Genomic DNA, 17613 nt, shown 5'->3' with positions numbered 1-17613 from the left:
GTTGTAAATCGGTAGCAACATGTTATATAACCTACATTTCTATACCTTGCTATTTTTAAAACCAAATAGGCTGCTTTCCTCTATTTGTCTTCCTGATTAGCTGTTCAGATCTATAGCTAATTGGGTTAACTGTATTAACAGCTGCACATAGTCATACATATTGAGAGTATCGAACTACATTCTCAAGCATTGGAATGCGGGACATAAACGCTTATTTTTAATCTTGAAAATCAACAGTTAGTATTATGCAAATAAATCCTAACCAATAATGTAGGGAATAGCTATCCAACTGTTGCATTCTTAGTTATTTGTCATTTCATACTATATATGTATCAATATAAAGCTTTGTTTTCCCTTGTATTTCTCCTTCTTTCCCTGCCGTGTCGTGAAACGTGGTGAAGTCATGCTACATTTGCTCCAAAGCAAATGTCGGCCTTTCTAGTTATAGTAGCAAAGCAGCCCAAGGGTTGTTACAATATGTGATTATAGTCTGTTTTATTCTCAGTCCTCGTTCGTCTCGCCTGTTCCGTATTGTACTTGTGCTTCTTATCTTCTTCACTCATAAAGTCCGATCTTGTTCTTTTTGCAGGAATCTGAGGGTCGTCACCTGATGTTCGCTTTATTTTGTCACGCCTCCAGCGGGCCTGCTTTACTGCGGAGCTTACTTAAGAGTAAGAGATGGTCAATACTCTACAGGGTTTGAGACCATTGATGAACTTTGTATCTGGCTTCCAGAGTTGGATTGAATTATGGGACCCAGTCACACACCAGTTAGTCCCTGTACATGTCTGACTCCTGGGAAACTGAAGCAGCTGGTCTGTTGTAACAGAAGATGCGCATGTTGGTGGAGGACTGCCAGTTGGTGAGATGTTCTTAGACTTAGACTTAAGGGCTCCCGCGTCTCGTGACGCACGAGGCAGATGTTCTCCTTGTCATCAAACTTTTGCAAGTTGAAGTAGAACGTGTTGAAACTAGTTAAGGTTAAAGTGTTCCCAAGATTATGTATACATGACAAAAGAACCTGTAAATAACAAAGCTGTTATTTTTATATGTACTATAGAGATGTTCCCTTTGTCGTCAAACTTGTGCAAGTTAAAGTAATGTAAAAACTAGTTAAGGTTAAAGTGTTTAAGATATCATGTATATGATATCATGTCATCATGTATATCTTACTACCTCATCACCTGATACTTGAAAAAGTATTTAAAGAAAGTTATTTTTAGCTGTGAGTAGAGCACCTGTTGTGCTATGATATGGTTTAATGTTGCATAACGAGACTATCTTACTTCTGGGTCGGCTTCGTAACCGGCCACGAAAATCAGACAAAATTAGTGACAGACCTCCTGTTTTCCTGATTAAAACGTACCTGCAGTGCAGAGTAGCTTTCTTCAGCACGTTGGAACTCAGAAAGCCGTTAAATGAGTCCCAAAAAAGCCGACAAGGCGTCAAAACAGCCGAGAGAACCACCGCGCAGAATAAAATACCCTATCTGGTAACGCAGATCAGGGACGTAGATTTCTTACCCAGCTAAATTTCAAAACTAGGGCGTAAGTTAGCGCAAAGGATGACGGGAAATACTGGATCACGCAAATTTTGACGTGAGGTACAAACTCCCGGAACAGAGTTTCCGCTTGTACTGCGCGCGGTGTCTGCGCGGCGCAGTGACTCCCCTAACAATAATTCCTTGGCCTATAAAGCCCATGGTCTAAGATGATTTAGACTTACATGTAGTGTCAACAAGGCTGAGGCAATAAAAATCATTGCCAAGGCGACGACTGAAAGATATATATTATTTTATGTGGTGGAGCCAGCAATCTACATTACAATTATAAGAAAAACAGACTTCCCTATCTTATAAACACATGCATGTAGTGAAATTTACAGGATGGGTGGAGGATGTGTGGGGCAATACACCAAATACACGTATAGGAGGAATCAGCCGTTCTTCTCCAGCAATATAAATTTTATGATGACATACTTACTTACTTTACTTTGGTAAGTTGGACTTTGGTCGAGTTCCCACTAGACCCAAACTTAAAACCATCCTCCACTTCACTCTATCCTCCACCAGAGACTGGATTGTACATCTGATCTTAAGTTGTTACTCCTAGGACTTTTTTTTTTACCTTTTGTGGGTTCCCAAAGGACGGATAATGCCTTTTCTCTGCGTGATTCTGTTTGAATAAACTCATCCCCACCAGCCTAAATGTTCTTGGGGAGGGAATGTCAGAGACAGCGGTGCTCTCTGGATAACTGTCCATGGTGTGGGGAGAAGACAGATGACCAGTAATTAATCACGACAGGCAAGTGGATAGGTGGCACGTGGGCACCCGGTGTAAGTTACCTGCTCGATCCAAAAACCACATGGCCGAAGGTTACCTCAAAACCAATTCCCTAGGCTAGGGAATGCATTCGTTTGAATGCATTCATTTGAATGCAATTCTTTCAAAGCAATCGTAGTACTTGCACAAATGCCTCCGCCCCAAAGGCGTCGCCAAAAACAGAGTGTCTTGTATCATTCTGCACCAAAATGAAAATAAAAAGGTTCTATCAGTTTCTAAGGCTTGAACCATCTGAGACGGTTCTTGATACAACGTTAACACAACACGCCGTAAATTGACCCAAGGATGTCTTTGATTGACCCAAGCACAGCCCTAGAATCGGAAACAACACTGAGCTTATCCACCAATTAGCTGCCCCACGCACGGATCTGGATAGTACCGACCCGTATCCACGACGGACTAGAGCAAATCAACTTGTATATAAACAAAAGTGTTTTGTCCAGAACCGTGCCTCAGCTGGCGCACAGTTCTGGACACGCGATGGCCTTGTCCCAAGCCATGCCCGAGCACGGTTTGGGACGCTCGGTGCGTGTTCCTGGGGACTGAGCACGGTTCGGGACACGCGATGGCCTTGTCCTAAATCGTGTCTGGTCCCGCCAATCACTATGATTGACAGCACACCCTCGCTTTAGACTTACATGTAGTGTCACGTGACAGTGTCTTTTACCACTCTGCAACAAAAAAAAAAAATTCCACGTTCCACGATCTAATACCTTCTCCAAATAATGTTAGCCTTTATGAGTTAGGCAGTTCTTGATATAACACTGTGCTTATCCACCATGAGGCACGGTTCTAGATAGTCCAAGCAAACTTACCTGTCACACTTGTAAGGTACTTTACCTTGTCTCTAGTCTAAGTAAACTTACCTGTCACACCTGTAAGGTACTTTACCAAGTCTCTAGTCCGTAAAAACCCGCCTGTTACACCAGTAAGGCATCTTACCTTAAGCTTATGTCTAGTCCAAGCAAATTCTTTTCTTCACTTTATTTACATAAGGCCATGTTGATTTGATTATATGGATGACATCCTCCGGGAGCCCCAAAACTGATGCGCGCGTGCGAATAAAAAAAAAAGTTTTGCAAAAAAAAAAAAGTTTTTTTCATTATGAAATCTACGTGGTCATGAGGGTTGAGCAAATGGCACAGAATATGGTTTGGCGAATAATCTAGTCTTCAAGTTCATTTCTTTACAATTTAGTCTTTTTTCGTTTGATTTTGGCATTCTACGACATTGGTATAGTTTTTATTATTTTTTTTTGTAACTTATGGTATATTTTTGCTCATTTTGCAACTGTTTTGTACGATTTACAGTATGGTTGAAAACTTTTTTTTTTTTGGAAACGGCCGAAAATTCATGCGCGCGCGGATGTCATCCATATAATCAAATCAACATGGCCTAAATACAAAGATAGAGAGACATACAGTGTGACATGAAGGACAACTGTTGCACAAATATGTAAATTTACAAATCAACTACACAATGTGACTAAAATCTTATCTCAAACCTGGCCTTCTAATTTTCAAAACTTGATAAATGTTTTACTTTGCTTATGTTCATTTTGTACAAATAGAACTTGATGATTGATACTCATTGTAGTCCAAGCAAATTCACCCGAACTCCCAGTTACTCTATGCACATCACGATCCACAATATTTCCAACCCGAATGTGTGATGAAGAAATGGTTAATATATATACTTATAGGGTAGAATTTTCGGAACGCTGGCAATATGAAAAAGAAACTTGAGCCAACGTGAGTGGCCTTACATAAGGAGTGTTCTGATTTTCAGAAATGGTAAACAGTAAAGAGACTGACTCAGAATATATCGTAGGTACAATCTACTGCGATAAGATCGTAAACATAGGCGCCGGTCAAGTTTCCACCGTCACATAAGCATTCGAAGAACAGAGATCGCAATATTAATGCCAAACACATGTAATCGGAAGAACGGAGCCACAAAGATAGAATTCAATGCCCCGCCTTGACTGCTACTTACGGATAAAAACGCTCGGGTAAGGAGGAGAAGAAACACAGTTACTAAACCGGTCCTTTAATAGCTTGAGATAAATCGTGACGTGAATGTGCAAACGTAGTATTTTTGGATTTCAAAAAAAATTGTTTTAGAGATTAGAGGTGAGAGAAGTACCAGGGTATATTCAATGTCCTCCAAATTAATGGCAACAATGACCTGTAAACCAACAGAAAACATTTCAATGTAAAGACACATCGAAAACGTGCTTAAAGTTTTCTTTGCTGAGGCCTGTCCCCTACTAAGATAATGTAGTCATCCAGACGGCGGCCATTTTGAATCGGAGCGGATTGAGGAGGAGGAATGGCTCCCCTGTGCTGAAATCGCTTCTCTGGAAGCGATTTCGCGTCCAGGGACTTGACATCACTTCTGGTCACAGTTCTGGGCTTCAAGGTAGCAGGACACAGTATCAATGGGCGACCCCTGGGGTCTATGACGCGGGTATAGAAAAGAGTGCGTACATACTTCTTGAAGACTGGGTAGCAGGTTTTGTGCTAGAGGCAGCTAGGTGTCAATTGCGGTGTGATGTACCGAACCATGTCGGCTATCAGACCGTATGATTTGGATGGTGTAGTTTTTCCCGTTTGTGTATAAATACACCAGATTACGCAACTGGCCTTCCGGGTGATCCGGCTGCAGTCTAATTGACGACGGTAGAGGGCGATTTCAAAGAGGGTGTCACAAAACAATACGCCGACAGGATTTTTTGTTTTTAGATATTTTGTAGGTTATATCTTCATCTCAAACATATTCGTTTTTAGTACTTCTGAAGTGCACCCTACTATAATTTTTCCGCGTTGAAGTGGGGCACCTTGCAGTCCTTAACCATAGAAATCCCCATAGGGCGAAAACTGTGTTCTACTAACTTCTGGACAGTGACAGGCTGTGTCCCGTTCTGTGTCCACTCGGGACAGGCACGGACACAACAGCGCCAGGGACCCCCCAGAATGACCCCTTGACACCACCAAGGACCCAACAAATTTTTACTTCAATAAAATGTTCGAAAACCAAGGAAACAAACTGGTAGGCCTCGTTCGTGTATGAACAGCTCACCTTAGAGTTGATGAGTTGATGTTTGTTGTGCACGATGCCCCATGTTGCCACCCCGATGGCCACCACCTTGTTACTGGACCTACCGGTCACTGCGTTTTTCCTGACTGCCTCCCCTATATGCTTCATCACACCTACGTTTGTCCCTCCTGTTATAATCCATGCACCTATACACAGCCAAAAAAAAACAATTTTTAGGTAAGTCAGAGTTTGATGATCTTACCTTAATCTCTATATAATGTAAGGATCCAGCTCATTCTTGGGTGTTTCTCGTTTGTGCAACAAAACTCTTCCATTGCCCAAAAAAACCTCTCACATTCTATGTCACGAGAAACAAGATGGCATCATCTGCGGTAACCAAATGGCATTGGAACAGTACCACATTTTGGGGGTGTCAAAAATTAGTTAAGTCTTTTTCGGTTTAAATGTTATTTATATCTTTTTACTTGTGTTGTATTTTAAAATGAATCATGTCCAAACAAACTACAGTGCGTTTTTAATTAAAACAAATGGTCTACGCCTTCTGGCTATATGATAATTGACCTTGACTTATGATTTTTCATCAGCTTCCAACATACTAAATATCCCTACAATACATTCAAGCCTTCGCATGTTATGCTGACCACAGGCACATACACACACACACATGCTAAAAACAACACCTCTATGTCTCACGGAGGTAATGGGCCGGATCCTTACATCTGTTCGGAGGTTATTCGTACCTGTGCTCTGAGCTGCCTTGATTAGACCCTTTCTGAAAGCCTCCTGTAGTCTGGAATTCAGGTTAAGGTTTTTGGCCCCACCAGTAACAGAAATCAGGAGGTTGGGAGGTTTCATCTGCCACTGTTCCTTCATGAGTTTCAGCACATCCGCTGGCTCTGTCGTATTGCTCACTCTCACAAACTGGAAAAAAATCAACAAGCTAACTAAGGTTTCAATGCAAACAATACATAACAAAGTTAATTTAGATTTAAGCCCCGTGTCCCTCTAGTTAGAAATCAGAAAATTAAAAAAATGCATGCAATACATGCATGCATCAAGAAAGGCATTAGTCCTTAAAATATGCCAAGTAAATGACTAAAAACTCTAATTTCACAGACTTATGTGAATTCAATTACGTTCATGGAATTCATGGTAAGGAAGGGAGTTTGCGGTGAAGCAAGAGGGTGTGCAAATGAGGCAGAATACACGTCCCTTTGTGATGATTTTTCAGTGGAGAGGTCAAAGAGAAAATCATGAATTTCAAGATAAATATACACAGAGGACAATTCATGAAAAGTTACAAACAATACAACATTACTTTTACTAAATAAGGTCCTTAGGTATTCTCACCTTTCCAGCACTTTGTCCAAAGCCATCAAATTCTATATTACCAAAAGCGTTAGTTTCATCTTCCACCGTGTGATCCCGTGAGTTCCATTCTGTGTCAGATGACGCCTCGCTGACATTTTTACCATGTTCAGATTTCGGCTTTCCACACTTGCATTTCTCTTTATCATTGCTGTAAGGGCACAGGAAGAAAAAGTTGACCCATTTATGGGATTGGTGTATATGATACTTTTTTTCCGTAGCATCAATCATTAGTCATTTATTGTATCTGATGACCGTATAATTGTTGTGACAGTAAGCATGCATCATTTTTTTTTTTTGGGGGGGGGGCAATTTTCAGGCCTAAAATAGATACTTTGGAATCTGTAGCCCTGGAATTAAATCCGAATGACCCGAAATTTGGTATGAGGATACGTGGGACGCACGTCCAAAGAATGCCATTCATGCTTTTGTCATGCACCACTTGGTATTTGTATAAAATAGGGCCTTTTGGCCATTTCTGTCCCCAAAAAAATGACATTTTTGGCTCCCGTGCCCTAATATTAAATCTGAATGACCTTAAATTTGGTATGGGGATTAAAAAAAAACAAGCCCACAAAGTGTTATTAACGCTTTTGGCATATGTCACTTAACAAATAATTATGTATGATGGGAATTTTTTTTCTATTTTCGATCAAAAATGTACATTCTTTGGCTCCTGTGAGCTAATATGAAAACCATTCAGCATAAGGGTATCTTGGCACCAAATGCTTAGACTATAGATAGGTCGTTTTTTTTTGGGGGGGGACGATCAAACGTATATCGCACGCAATAGAAGCTCCGGTTGTGGAACCAGGGTTCTACATGTTTAAACAACAGAGGGCGTTGAAAGATTCCATTGCTGCGTGGGGGTATAGACTATTGGAACACTTCACGACAGGGGGATTCAGTCTGTTTGGGCGGGGGGGGGCGTTCCATTTTTGGTGCAGGAGATGTGGTGAAGCCATCTGCTGCACTTCCGACCGAGCAAATGTCGGCCTTTCTATTGTTGTTTGTTGTTGTTTTTTTGCTATTTTTACACAAAAAAATACATTTTGGGATCTGGAGCCCTGGTATTTTAATCCGAATGACTTGAAATGCAGTTTAGGGATACCTTGGATACATGCCAAGAGAATAACATTCACACTTTTGCCATAAACCACTTTAAAACTGTGGGCTTTTAGGCTATTTTCGGGCAAAAATTTAACTTTTTGGCTCCTGTGCACCAATATGAAAACCAAATGACATGAAATTCAGTTCACTTTTCAGATTTATCCCTTTATGATACTTTTATTTACCTTATTTTAAGTAAAAATAGCGATTGTAGCTTGAAAACCCCAATTCCCGACTAACACTGGTTACACGTGTTTCGCCAGCAGAAGGCGTTGGAAGATTCCATCGCTGCATGGGGTATAGACTATATTATAACACTTCACATTTTGGACAGGGGTTGATTTACGAACAATCCATTTAGTGCAGGAGGGGGATAGGTCCATTTTGGTACGGTGGACGTGGTGAAGTCATTTGCTTCATTTGCTCCCGAGCAAATGTCGGCCTTTCTAGTTTATATCTAATTGCGGCAAAATACTCCATTCACTGTTTGACTGATTTTGCTGACCATGTAATGCCAGTGTTTTTTTTCGGCGAAATCGTTTAAAAAAATCAAAGGATAAACAAAGGAACATCCTATTTCATAATTTTTGGCATGTAGGTAGCTTACACAAAGATGTACACAATCGAATGTAAATATATTGTAATAATATTGCATAATTGTTTTCCCTTTAAAACCATCAAAAGAATTTGATAAGTTTAGAAAATGTCGTCATTTACGATTCCATTTATTTCCATGTTTCCACATTTCGTTTGAGAGAGAAGGCAGTACTAGTTATCAGTTAATACAGCACGGTTTCTGTTTCCCAATTCGGTTCATGACGTATACATATAACATAGATTGTTAGGATACCTATGAGGCTAATGTCTTTGAAAAAAGTTCTTGGGTGGTTTTGCCTTTACAATCTTGAAAATTGTCCTGAGTCTGCTTTTGTTGTTGGGTGTGATGAGTCCCACTGAGCCAATGTCGAAGCAGGTAAGAGTTGTTGTGATGCCTCCAGCTTCCAGGTCTGCCGCTTGAACTGCGTACTTGTTGACCTTGTTGTCGTGACTGGCTTTGATATTTTGTTCAAATATTTTGTTCAAACGGTAATGTCAGTTCCTGCATGTGTATTATTTTATGTTGTACTGTGTAACTTCGCGCAAAGTAGGACGGGGAATACACAGAACAGACTTCCGACGGGCGGACGTACCGCGGTGTCTACGCGGTGACGTGCCTTTCAACAATAACTCCTTGGCCTAAAGCCGATGGTCTAGCTTTGCCTGTACAGCATGTTCCACATTGTCATCAGCTTTGAGAGCTGATCTACTGTACGGCGCCAGAGTGTGGGCTTCTAGGTACATGCCTGCTATAGTTCAAGTTGTAGTTGAGGCTCCTGGTGTTGTGTAGGATAGCGTTTGTACCACTGGGTTGGATTTTGAGCCAGATCTTGTAAATGAGGGCTTAATTTGCATAATAAGTGCAAAAATACTATGACCCCTTGTCGTCCGTTTTCCCAATCTTTTATTCTTACCTTTCTGGAATGAAAGTATTGCATTCTCTCCTCTTGATACAACCAGGTTTCCAATGACCTGATTCAGTTTGCTGTAAAGACATAGAAATGACTGAGATCATTGTATAAGCGGGTTTATGGTTAAAACTCCGCATGCGGCAATAAACAATAAACTTTGCACAGTTATTTCTCATCATGGCATAGCTGCAAAATGAGCTGCAAAATTCTAAATTCTAAAGTAACTCTTTTGTTAACTAACAATGACGTTGTCCCAGTTAGCTTTATAATATTGTTGCTTACATATACTTGTTACAACTCTACCATATGTTGCTAGTACGGAGTTGCTGATAAATAAAATCAACACTTACCTGCTTATTCGGCATTGCGGCCAGTGTTACATAGTGTCTTGTCGCTAAAAGGAAACACAACACACATCACTACATGTAGGTATATAAGTCTTTAGATGTATGAATTCATTTATTTATTTATTGATCTTAAAACTTATTTATCTCAGGACAACTGATTTCAAAGGTAGCTCAACAGAACAGTTACAAAGGGCATAAATCACATTAAGTACAGTGTGGGACAAAATTAACACAACAATAATCAAATAATTAAACAAAGAGATGATAAATAATATGAACAAACAGTACAGGTAATCAATTAAACAAAGAGAAGATAAATAATATGAACAAAGAGTACAAGTAATCAATCATAAGAAACAAGACATGTCGACCAAAACAAATGGTTAACATCATAAGGCATATTCATAGTCGGTGTCATTCCGGTCAAACATAAGTCAGTCCATGAGGTCAGGGGGCATGTGTTTAGTGCTCTCTTAAAAGCATTCAATGTGTTTACTTGTTTAGTTTCATCATTTAACAAGTTATAAGATGCTTCTGCCCTATACTTAAATGTTCGCTGTCCAGCTCTGTTTGTGTATTTGGGTTCGCGTAGTAGATTCGCTTGTCTTGTGTTGTACTGATGGGTTTGATGGTTGCAAATCAGGTGCAAGTCCATGTAAGCACTTATAGACCATAGTACTAATATGATGACTTCTCCTTTCCTGATGTAGCTCACTTACACTCGACCGAGGTTCCCGTCTCAGGATTATCCTGGCACCCCTGTACTAAAGAACCTGTAGTTGCTGTTAAATATCCATTTCGGCCCCCAAACCCTAGTATACCATGACCTAAAACTTAACCTGAATATTTTAGGAACTTAATTTAAGTCGACCATATCAAGTTATCAGTTGCAAGATAAACTACAAAGCCTCGGCATCCATTCAACATAATTTGCTTGTTTTCCTTGTATCCGTTGTTTGTTATATTATTTTCTTGGCGTATTTGTAACAATCATTTGTTTTAATTATGTTAATTATATATCAGTTTCTTCGTAATAACGCTACTAATTTGAAGACGGATTGTCACTTCGTATGTTTAATTTTACTAGTTCATGTATTCTCGTTTTTTTATCATAATTTGACTTCTTGTTAATGTAATTATGTAGATCACACATATGTATATTAATATAATATTTACTATTTCGTTTCGGGAAGGGCCGAGAAAACTAATAAGGTTTTAGTCTCCCCTGGCATATTTGTCCTTTTTCATTATTTTATCATGTACTTGTTGTATATATGAGAACGACATATCCATTACTAATATTCCCATGGTTCCGTATTGATTATCTTTATGTATTGTAATTATATTTTAAAGGATAAGAACTAATATTTATTTGAAATGTTAGATCAACTAGAATTCCACGATCACATACCATCGCATCATGGAATGCAGCCGATTTATAGAATTTCCTAATAAATTATGCAATTTACATTCATATTTGCATAATTGTAATATTTCTATGTCAAGCATAACTTAAGCTACGTACATGCCAAAAATCACGACGATCCGTCACTCGGCTCTTGAGTTATCTTCCTTTAAAATTTTTCAACAAACATTTCTGTAGTTCCAGACCAAGCAGCTAAGGGGCTCAAAGTCATGTCATTTCATTTTCAGCACAAGAGCTACCTTCCATCTAAATTTCTTGACCCTTGCATGTCGGGATCATGAGATATCAAAACCGGAAGTTCTGCTGCAGTAACATGACAAGCCCGCAGGTGGCCCAAAATCTAATCACTTTGAGGTCTCATCAAGACCTACGCACCTACTAAATATCAAGACAATCAAGGCCTTCTTGAGTTATCGTGTTTATACACACACACACGCACATACACACATACGCGCGCGCGCGCGCACATAAACACACACACACACACACACACACACACACACACACACACACACATGAACGCCAACGAAAACATAAACTTCTTGGCGAAGGTAACAACAGTGCACCCTACCTTTATCCAACCCCGTCGACAACATCCGGTTTTAATTCCGTGCTATGTTTGCGCCATAAGGCAAGGGTATTCTGGGTATCGGGGAGACGATTCAGTGTCTCGGGATAAAACACAGAAGACAAAGAATCACGGTTGACCCCCCCCCCCCGAAATTTTAGTTTTTCAGCGCGCCATTTCCAAAGGCTTTGGACAGGTTCTTTGTCGTATAAGCCCTGGGACCTGGGCAACCTGGTAACGACTTCATTGCTTCGGCATACGGGTGTATTACCGACCCCAGCTAGTGCTATAGTGCTATAACGTTGGTATTTGTCACAGACACTCGAACGCCTACGAAAACATAACCTTCTTGGCGAAGGTAATTATGGCCGCCATCCCCCTCCATTGTACAAGAGAGGTACGGTTTCGCGTGCGCAACTCAAAGGTTATACGCCTTTATCTTTCCAGCAACGGTTACGGTCCTCATATGTACAGCCCATACATTTAGGTCTGTATATTGTCGGTGAAATACAGAACTACTTGAATAGACAATAACACTTTCGGCTGTATAAAATGACTACAGAAATGTCTTACCTTGGTAAAAAGGTGAGACGACAATCTCGCGGTGTCGTCAGGCAAAAACAAAGACACGCCCTACACCAAAAAGTTACCAAACAACTTCTGTCATATCATTTAATTCGGACATGAAATATCGCCATGTTTGGCAGATACCCGCCCCGTGTCAACAACACAAAAAGCTTGTGTCGCATGTTCTGAACGTCAAATGTCACTCATACAGTGGGCATTGTGGACAAATACGGCAACCTTACATTTGCTTTTTTTTTAAAGAGATTTACACATACCCTTTCATGTAATTTCTGCACACTGAACCCATCTGTTATGTTTTTGTACAGTGAAGAAAAATAGAGCATTCTAAGACAAGCGAAGATGCTTAAAGGGACACGGATTTTCATAAACGAAGACTTTAAGAACAGAATCAGAAACTATTAACTGAAAATGTTGCCAATTTTTGGATGGTTCCAAACTTAGTGTGCGAGACTAAAATGGATTCTCGTCAGAGGTCGTTCTACTAACAGTTCAAAAGTACCTTGAGGCAATTGATCAGTAGTAACCGACCAGGTGTGTATAACATGTGAGAGTTAATTGAAATTATTTGAAACAATGTGTGAGATGTAAGTTGTCTCATTTGACAAGAAATTTATCTTGTTAAGGATAATGAAGTGATTATTAACATCACAGGTGGTTGAACTTGTAGGAGGAGGAGAGGAGATCAAACAAGGCTTTATGGCTTTTGTTTCACCCCCTGTGCTTTCACGCACTTGTAATTTTCCACTTGTAATTTTTTATCTTGTATGTGCTAATAAATAAATAAAATCGAACAGGTGGTAATTTACTTCAAGTACCACCACAAAACAGGGCTCATAAGAACCATTCACATATACATGTACGTATTAGGTTACAATGACGGGCAGTGAATACAGATGTTTGTGGTACCCCATATGCCATTAATTCTTATGGGGTAGGGAGAGAGATCTTTTATTAAGCATCGGCTATTTCAAGATCACGGTGAACCAATGGCATCCTGCACTGTTATATCCTTCTCACTAAATATTCATTGCATTCTGTTGAAATTGTTTAAACATATTATTTAAATACAAATATTGTCCAGATAATCCTGAAGTTTTTTGTTAGATAGCTGTTCAAAACATTTTCCTAGGACCAACCTTATAAACAAAATCGCCATAAAATTTACAGTTTACTGTAGCACTTAAAGATAAGCAATTTTTAAAAATTCTTTTTGGTGAGTTCTGGCCAAAAAACGAAATCAACAATTGAGCAGTATGTTAAGATTGGCTTTTTCATATATGTTTTGCTGAGAACTTGATGATAACTTTAAAATAGTTTTTCCTAAAGCGTCGTTAACAACATGCATTACACGTTAACAGAAATGCAGTTTTTTTTACACTTAACGGCAAAATCCATCCTTGTGTCCCCCAAAATTGATAGGACAGGCGATTTTGCACATTATACATGGTATATCTATATGTAACACAAAATATATGTCTTTATTGTACTTTGGGTTAGAATACAAAATGACTTTCAGTTGCCTGTTTTTTTTTGTCCGAGAAAACGTGTAGTGTTCGTAGAGAAGTACAAACTGGTTTATTAATTAAAATTTAGATGCAGTGGGTTCATATAATTTCAATATTCTCAAACAACTAAACATGGTTTCCTTATGACAGAAGCCACTTTGATAATGGTTGTAAATAAACATAATGACAGTCATAAACTACCATGCTGTAGTGTCCGTAGATATTTGTAGTGTCCGTAAGATTGTATACCATATATGCAAAATATATAAGTGACATGTATAACATAATGAAAGTCTATTGCAAATTCGTGCCCGGAGGCTAATTGCAAATTACAAAACATGAAAGAACAATGAAATAGAGTATAAAATAACTTAAGTCTACATGATAAAGGTAGCTGTCTAGAACTATAACTATATCTAAAACTATGTCTGAAGTGTTTGACTTTTCTTCTGTAAACCATGGAAGACGTTTTTCAACAATGTTGTAATTTTCAAAGAACTTTGTGCCCTCCTTTTAGTTCTGTAACGTCATTTCACATGTGAAACAAATCATTGGAAGATACAACGAGTTTTGTCATTGAGCTGTAGTGTCTGTATAGTGCCATTGTAAAGTACTACACTAAAGTTTGAAGGAGCGTTAAAAACCGCTCATCCCTATCAGAAAAATTAAAAAGCAATATGTATGGTATCACTTGTAGTTCAAGTTTCTATACTGTACTGTACTGTACTGTACTTGAAATTAAAAATTGGCCCAAATGCAACACCCTGGTACACCCTGATCTTGGAATTGCCGCAACCTTTCAACCGGCCAGTTTTTTTTTACCCTAGGTAAGAACAATAAGGAAGTGCTCCCACTGTGACCTTCCCAGCATATTGAATAGTGAATTGGCCCATAAACTCATAAACATCCTAAACAGTCTATCCTCCAGAACAAAGGCAGCAGATTTGCATACCGGTCGGTTTTAAAAAAATCAATTTTTTTTATTATCTACTGGTTTTAAGGGTAACATTTTCAAAAGGCAGAATGACTCAGGTAATTGTTACAAAGCCCCATAAGCAAGAAAATTGGAACTTTCAGTTTGGAAAATCAACCTTGATCAAATTCCAACTTTCAAATCAGCCCTGTCAACGTTTTCTACAAGGACATATGGTGCCCTTGCTGTATCAAAGTGACTACTTGTACATGTATCTGTGCTTGCAGCTTAAAATGTCTTTCTCACAACTGAATTAGCTTTCAATTGGGAGTTTTGTGTCTGACCAAGGTAAATATGATGCCTACTTGCAGTCAGATAAACCAGTAAGGACTCAGGCTCTGTATGTAGAACTGGGCACGTAACTGCCAGTCAAGGTCTCAAGCTACAAATGTACAGGCCAAAATATGGCAAGTCAGAGCTGTCATTACTACCATACTATTTTTTTTTATTACTGGTGAATATAACTTCTTACATGTGTGTGTATTTCATTTCAAAACTATCTTGAAGAGAAAATCGGCAAGCTAAACTGTCTTAGACTGGCCTCCCCCTCATGTACACTGCACGGCTGTCAGGACAAGACTGAAGTCTGGTAGTTTATGTTGTCGAATTTATATCGGCAGGGTGGGGTCATTATATGGTATAACTGGAACAGATTATACTTGAGGGGTAACAAAAATGAGCTGAAAGTTATGTCTTAGCGAATGTCCGTAGCCAAGGGATAAAGGAGAAGAGTTTGGATGGAGGTATATGGGAGAGTACAGGGGCAATTAAAAAAAAAGACAAAACGGGGATTTAACAGACCCCTATACGTGCCTCAATGAAGGTGTTGAAACAACCCCTGACTGCAGTCAGTTTTCTTTGTATGTGAGTATATCGCGAAGAAAGTACACCAAATCTCCCTTACTCAAATACCCATTGTTTCGAAACGACAAATAGTTATAGAATTTACAGCTAATTTTGATTTGAATTGATCCCTCATTTGGTGTACAGTTTACAAATAGCAAAATGATAAGGGTTACCAGAAAACCATTTCGGAACAGCCTTAGTGAAGATGAGTTCGATGTAAATAGCGTACATCGACATATACTTTTGCCTTTTAACTTTCTTACACTATACGCCGACTTTAAAGGGAGCCAAAACTTTTTTCTGCCGACTGCGGTATAATAAATATACCTAAAAGTACAATTCTTACATGTTTTACATTAGTCCATGACAGATTAGCGTTGTTACACAATTTGAAACTCGCGCCATGGTGAGATCTGATTCGGCAAGGTCGCGCGACCTTTGACCCTTCTGACGTAGGCTGACTCCCCACCACTAACGTTACGTGTATGTACTTGTTTTAATATCTAACTTTGTGTCATACGAATAGAGTTTGTTGAGACAGTTTTCTCGATCGAGGACTTCCCAGGTTGGACTATAACTTTCAAGCACTTCATGTAGAGTCTGATATTGACCTTCTCTGTGGCACAAAACGTACGACGTGAGAGTTTTCCTCAACACGACTTCGCCGCGCCGACAGCTGAGAGTTGGGACCCGGGGAGGGGGCATATCCACGCAATGACTTCGTGTGTAGATTGTCCCAGCGCGCGATCGAGCAAAAAGGACCAAGGATATAACCCTTTTCCACGCCAACAGGCGGCCTATCGCCGTCCGATCTCACCTAAAACCGCCATGGATAGTTGAGAAAATTCGTTGCGCGAAAGCCTGGATAGTTTCCGGACGTTTCGGCGGGGCGACAGAAAATTCAGCTCCCCCGGGGCAGGTATGCACAAGGTCCTGATTCCTGGGCAGACACCACATTTGCGTTGCGCAGTAGAGGCCAAAAAATGATTGTAGTGCCTAGTTAATACCTTTGAAAACCCTTTTTTCTCTTGAAAGTTTTGGTCAATTTTGGAGATTTTTGGGCTGGAAGGCACAGGTAGGGTCTAAACTTTCCTACATTGTTCAAGTTTTGTTTATCACACCAGTTTAGTGGGCGTAGTGAGAGATGTGAGTGGTTAGGTCTTGTCTGGCCAGGCGGATGGATACCATGGAAAATGTAGGTCAAAGTTGAGGTTTTGTTACTATCATCAGCTGTGGCGGGAATTTGAGATGGTCAACCCCCTGTTTCCTTTCTATTTTTGGGAATCAGACCCTTGTTTCTACGTGGTGCAGAAAAATTTTTGAGATTGAAGTATGGGCAAGTACTTTCATGAGGTGTTGAAATAGTGTATTTAAGCATGTGTTCCTATGGCAAGATCTAATAGTACTGTCTGCCCTCCTGGGCCTGAATGTTGAACGCGAACGCAGGCCAGCCGGTTCTCGTATTTTTGACGCAGGGCCAGACATGGACGCTATCTGCAGGGGCTGGTACAGTAACGGCATCGGGGCCGCCGTGAACAAGGCCCGACATGACTGTGGTCGTAAGTAAACAATGCCGCTCTCATGTGGAAACGGGTGTTTCAGATGTTTCAATTTGCAAATGTTGTAGATTTCCGTAGAGTTTCCCACATGTAAATTCTCGTTGCTGTTATAAAATTTTAGCTCACTGTACTCTAGGTTCATGTAAGTTGGATCGTTGCGTAGCAAAAAAAAAACAAATTTAAAGGCCGTCGCTCTAAAATATAAACAAAGACCGCCATGTTATATTTCCCATGACGATGTTTTGATTCGCTTAGCTGTAGCTTTTCCTACAATTCTTCTCTTGTAAGTTCCTGTTACCGTAAATCTAGCCTAATTAATTATAAACTTATAGAAATCTTATGAAATGATTTTTTTGTAGTTGGATGCGTAGCTTTAATGAGTAACGTAAACGTTACCCTTTGTAATCAGCTTG

The 17613-nt window shown here is 39.7% G+C and overlaps 1 pseudogene; it reads right to left on the bottom strand.

Annotated features, from left to right (window-relative positions):
* LOC109475741 overlaps window positions 1–9753 on the bottom strand; it is a 50180-nt pseudogene extending 40427 nt beyond the window's left edge.
* Window positions 9754–17613: the final 7860 nt, after the last annotated feature.

The sequence above is a fragment of the Branchiostoma belcheri genome, unplaced genomic scaffold, assembly GCF_001625305.1.
Source record: "Branchiostoma belcheri isolate BF01 breed outbred unplaced genomic scaffold, Haploidv18h27 scaffold349, whole genome shotgun sequence".
Lineage (NCBI taxonomy): Eukaryota > Metazoa > Chordata > Leptocardii > Amphioxiformes > Branchiostomatidae > Branchiostoma > Branchiostoma belcheri.
This window is presented reverse-complemented; position numbering and strand designations above follow the sequence as displayed.